The following is a 5,606-nucleotide window of genomic DNA, read 5'->3' on the forward strand; positions in this document are numbered from 1 at the left end:
GCCATAATACTGAGAACAGGAGCACCAACACGGCCGATATCGCCACCGGCGGCAGGCCGACGCAAACAACGGACGAACATCATTCGCGTAATGCTAGTTGTTGTTGAACGAAAACGAAGAGTCCTGGATGAAGAAAGTGCAGCTTTGGAATAACGTCACCAGCGCTGCGCCCAACTTGAAGAGTGAAACGATGTACAGCCCACCGCTAAAGTAATGTAGGGTTTTACCAATCTCAACGGTTGGCTTTGACTGGCGATTGTTTAATGCGGAGTGATCGAAAAGAAGATGTCAATAGCTAAAGTTGCAGCTGCAAGGGTGACGATACATATAAGCTACATTCAAAGTTTCATTGTAGTCTGGTTAATCGTTCCTAAGCTTCAGAAGCAGAGCATATCCATGACTGAAACCGCACATTACTTCTGCTGTGGACTGTACCTTCAAGTCGCCTTTATCGCTTCTCTGGGTGAACTTTCATCAGTGTTTAATTGGCATTTTACCCATGGCCAACACATTTTGAAACGAGAAATGATCGGAGAGGCGTATTTTCAGTACGGTAATACCACTTTGACCTTTTGTCTGGAAGGTCGAACGATGATGTTCAACTGTAAGTGACCAGAGTTATAGAGTGACCTTTTAAATAACAAGGCCTTTTAAAAACGTTAGCAACGTATTAAGAAATCAAGCAGTAACTGGAGATCCAAAAGAAACGCTCATGGATTATGTCTTCACTTATAAAATGAATATGCGCTACACGCACAAAATAATGATAAAAATTGACATTTCAATTAAAAATGGGCTTTCCCTTTTTTAATTTTTCTTTTCGAACTACTCCGCAACCCATTAATAGGTGACCAGGAGTGCCCCCACTCTTAGCCAGGCGACTCCCAGCTCCTTACGTTAACACCAGACAAAAATAAAAAAGGATAAGTCGCGGCACTCCCAGCTAGGGTCGGAAAGTAGGGAAAAAAAACAAGCAAAAGAAGTGCGATTAACAGGTTAATATTAAAAGAGAGCAAAAATAGTAATTGCTGAAAGCAGCGAATGACTGTCCAAATGCATCTTCGAAAGAAGTCATTCATGCAACCATGCATAATCTTCTATCTGGATTGAACCATACTGCATACAGCATTCATTACATTTTGTGATAAACTGGCATGCTTTGATTGCAATGCTGGTGATTGTCAGGATCATGTACTGGCACAGCTGTGTCTTACTTTGTGAGTCTTTGTCTATTTTCATCGTGTTTCAACTCTTGGCGACAAAGAAGTCCCAGAGCGTTAGTAATTAGTCTATTCCGTCGTTGGTTCATTTCTGGTCTTCACTGGGTTGGGAAGCTGCGGCGAGATTATGAGTCTGAGCTGAGCAAACACCGGCGTCTCGGCGCGGCTTTATGAGAACACTTTGTGCCTCGGCCTCGCATGCCTCGGGGGTGAATTGCGACCGACTCGGTCGTTCTTTATTGTCTCGGCACGTCGCTGTCAGTTTTGACCTCCCGAGTTGAGATGCCTTTTGGTCCGTACTCCGTGGCCCTCACCTTAACTGCACCTTCTCCTCGGTTTACCACGTCAGGTCAGCGAACGACCTCTGTAAGGTTCCCTTCGTTCCTCTGTCTCTCTACCTTCTTTCCTTTGCCCCTCCCTCCCTCTTTCCTCCCGTCCCTCCATCCCTCGGTCCCTCCATCCCTCGGTCCCTCCATCCCTCCGTCCCTCCGTCCCTCCGTCCCTCAGCACTCAGCAGTCACCAGTCTGTCGGCGCCCCCTCGGCCGGCGCTGTCGCCAGTCAGCAGTCAGCACCCACTGCGGCGACTGCCGACGGCCAGGGGTGGCGCCGATACGTTCTCTGCGGTCGGTGCCGGCTGACCGATCGCCGCACTAACCGGCACCGAACTGGCCTAATGGAGTGATCTGACACCCGCACCCCTCACCCCAGACCGGAGGGAGGTGGGGGAGAGGTCTGCCTCCTCCGCAGGCCCTGCTCGGGACAGTAGCGCAGCGCGGAACGAAAGGGGAATGACGTCAGAGGGGAGGGGAGGGGAAGGGTCTATGAGAACGGACGACGAGCGGATGGGGAACAGATGAACGCAATATGACGCCCCACCAGTGTTATTGCAGAAAAAAAAAGAAGAAAGGGGTGATGTATTTGGACATTAAGTATAGACGTGTAGGACCTTCGCCCCGTCCTTCTGCGAGGTATCTCATATGTCTGCATGCACGCTGCACGGTCTGAGTTGTTAACTAACGCTCATGTGCCCGTACCACGTGCATATATGTTCGCGAATATCTGAATGATCATTTCTCAATGTTCTTGCAGGTATGTAAACATCGCCTGCATGGGAATAGACCTTCCCAAATTAAAGTCAATCTCTGCAATAAGACGCCTTGTGGTACTTACAAACGGGAACACCAGGCGAGCAATGCACCGCGAAATTTCCAGAGCAAAATATCCCTCGGTCTTTGTTTGTATTCCAGTTTTCAGCATGTGAGACTTGAGAGCAGTGAGCACACATGAAATATGGACGCCTTTGATTTAAGCCTGCACCGATCCTTACTTCAGATTCCTAGAATAAACTCGCTTTGAAGAACACTATTCGTGTCTTCGAACATGTCTTCTTACTCCAGGAAGTATTCAGAGCGAAGAGAAAATACGATTGTGTATCGAGAGCCTCGTCATTCCCGCGTAGATTGGTCCAACACCATGTAGCCGTGCGCTCGGCAGCCGACAGTCAAATGTTGCTGCCTATGTTCTTTACAAGCCGGACAAGGGCTGTCTCGCTGACTGGCGCAGGTGCAACGAGGGCTACATCGAGCTGTTCTCTGTTGGCCGATTGTTGATCTCGCCTCTTCCCCCCCCCCTTCTGAGCGGAAGGGTCAAGCACCCTGTGACCCGATCCAGGCACACATTGCTGGGTCGATACCCCTCCAACCGCAGGTCCCAGCGCCACCTGAGCCCCCACCCCGTCCGAGATGTAATATCTGCAGGACGCCCGCGGCGGTCCCTCTGTCTGTCTGCCAGCGCCGCCGGCAGCTTCGACAGAACACCGCCGTTCTGCAGAGCCCGGGTAGCTGGCAGGCGAGAACGGCACACCATAAAATTGACGGAATATTGGGTGCAGTTTGGTCGATAGGACGCGGCCAGGATGGATTTGACAGCAGCAGACAACGCCCCGGTAGCGTGGCGTTGTTTAGGGGAGTATGGTGCTCGTCCTGCATAGTATGTGGGCATTGTAAGCGATGCCCGATTGAAGGCGCTTTGAACTGTTGAAGCGTCCTGTCTATTTTCATTGAAGGTCAGCGCCACACTGTGATTTATAGGCGGTTACTCAGGCTCCCTGCTAGAGGCGACTCTCAGTTTGGAACATCGAGCTCTTGAAAGAATCGTGGAAGGAGGATTTGTTTGAAAGTTTCAAGCTTCGCAGATAATCGATACGTGGTCCACATGATACTCACTCAGACTGACCGTGTTTTAGTGACCGCTCCAGTCCGTGGGCTGAAGTGAGGTCACATGTAGCCCCCAGCTGCGTCCCGGCGCCAGTGCAGCCGGCCGGGCGAGGCTTGGGCCGGGGCCGGGGCCGGGGCCGGGTCGCAGCTGCGCCTACTTCCGTCTGTGTTGACGCAGCGGGGTCGGACCGCCGCCAGGCCACCAGAGAAGCAGCAGAAGCCCAGTGCTGCCTACAAACACCAGTGCCCCGCCAGGCCACCAGAGAACCAGCAGCATCCCAGCATAACGCACACCACTGCGCTGTGCCCGTTGACGTGCCAGGCGCTAGCAGCATCCCAGTACGGCTCACAAACGTCCACCTCTGCCCCACAAGACAAACAGGAATTCCTCCGTGACACCGTTTCTCGCTCACCCATTTAGTGTCTGTCGGACGTCGGTTGTCTCTGTAAGGATCAACGACCGATCATCATGTGGAGAGCACGGAAAAAAACTGGCGGTTGCAAGGATCTTTATTTATGTCCAATCCATACTGCGTGCGGCTGGCGAACTGGAGGACGGCGGTTGTTTGTGATATGGTGAAGTTGGGGTCCGTGGGCAAAAGAGTGTAAAAAGATATCAATCGAGCTGGTTAGTTCTGATGCAGACCACTTGTCACCTACCCCACGCCAGGCGGCAGCGCCATTTAACACCTCAGCTATAAGTTATTGGATACTTTATTGTGCTTCCCATAAACAACCTATATTGTCATACACTATTGAATTATTTATCAACGCAAGTTTCAATTAAATTATGAAACAATATCGCGTTAGTTATTATCAGTTGCGTCCGCGTTTGAGTGCTCTGCGGACGGTGAGGCCATACGTTTCATACGCGGAGCGGTCCATACGTTCCCATCCCAATGACAGCCATGAAGCGCGGTGGCGCCGTCACTAGCCCTGAGCCAGCTGCTCCGCGCTGCCGCTCGCCGCCCTCTCTGCTCCGCCTGTCAGTGTCAACACAGAATATTACCGGCCAGCAGTATAAATATGAAATATCGGCACCGCCTAGCACCGCCCGGCCGGGTCAAATTTACAGGGCACCCGCTATCGACTGGCTGTGATTTATTTACTCTCTCGGTACCAGGGGTGACCGACCCGTCTGGCTGGGGAGTGCCGGAGTGTCCACTGCTCTGCATTGGGGTGTCTGATCTACCTGTTAACCCATGAATGGTTCTGACTTCTGAGCCCATATCTTCGACACTTGCCATAGGTAGCAGTTAGCACGCTTGACGACATTCACTGTTCATGACTATGGCCGGTGGTGGTCAAATGATCTTCCGGAAGGAACGGAAGGGTTGACTGATCCCTTCTTGCGTCCAGACAGCTCTCAAATCTCACGTTCCCCAGCCTGTTTTGTAGGTCCACAGTCTTCTTCCGCTGATCCTGTTGCAGCCCCTCGCCGTCCCAACTCAGCGCCCATCCGCTCTCCCCGTTCCCTCTGCCGCCGGGGCTGCGATGGGGGCAGTCGGGCGACGAGCGACTTCAAAGTTGTCGCTGCAAAGGAGGCGGCCGAATGCAGACGGGCGGACGCCGACCACAGACTCGGCACAAATTGCGCTCCTCATTAATGTCTGCGTGGTCCTATTGATTGGCGGACTCGGCTGGGCGGGCGGCGGCGGCGGCGGCCGAGTCACCGAGAAGGGGAGAGAGAGGAGCTGTTGACGGCGGCCTCTAACCGGCGCCGGTCGCTCTGCCTGCACCCCACGGACGGCCAGCCCCAGCCGTCCAGGTAAATTGGATCCCACTGCCGCACCCCACGGACGCCCAGCCCCAGCCGTCCAGGTAAATTGGATCCCACTGCAGTTATCGGACGATAAAAGTCGCCGGCGCCGGCAGCGCTCCATTGATGCGGCACAACGGCTTTTTCAGCATTCACGGTAATTTTCTGAATACCCAGCGCGCCCCGCGGCTCTGTCGTTATATGCAAATGAAAGCAGAACGAGCAAACTCGATTAGATCAACGCATATTGCGAAGACGGCTTTTCACAGCCCGACTAGGCAGAGCGGTGGATTTTATTGCAGGCTGCGAGGCGTAACTTTTGAGTCGAGGACTGTTTTCACCGAATCGGCTATTCTGGGTTGTTGAATGTTGAAACGAGAAAGACAGGAAAAGTAAATGAACGTTAAAAA

The sequence above is a fragment of the Amphibalanus amphitrite genome, unplaced genomic scaffold, assembly GCF_019059575.1.
Source record: "Amphibalanus amphitrite isolate SeventyFive unplaced genomic scaffold, NRLGWU_Aamphi_draft 001180F_arrow, whole genome shotgun sequence".
NCBI classification, from domain to species: domain Eukaryota; kingdom Metazoa; phylum Arthropoda; class Thecostraca; order Balanomorpha; family Balanidae; genus Amphibalanus; species Amphibalanus amphitrite.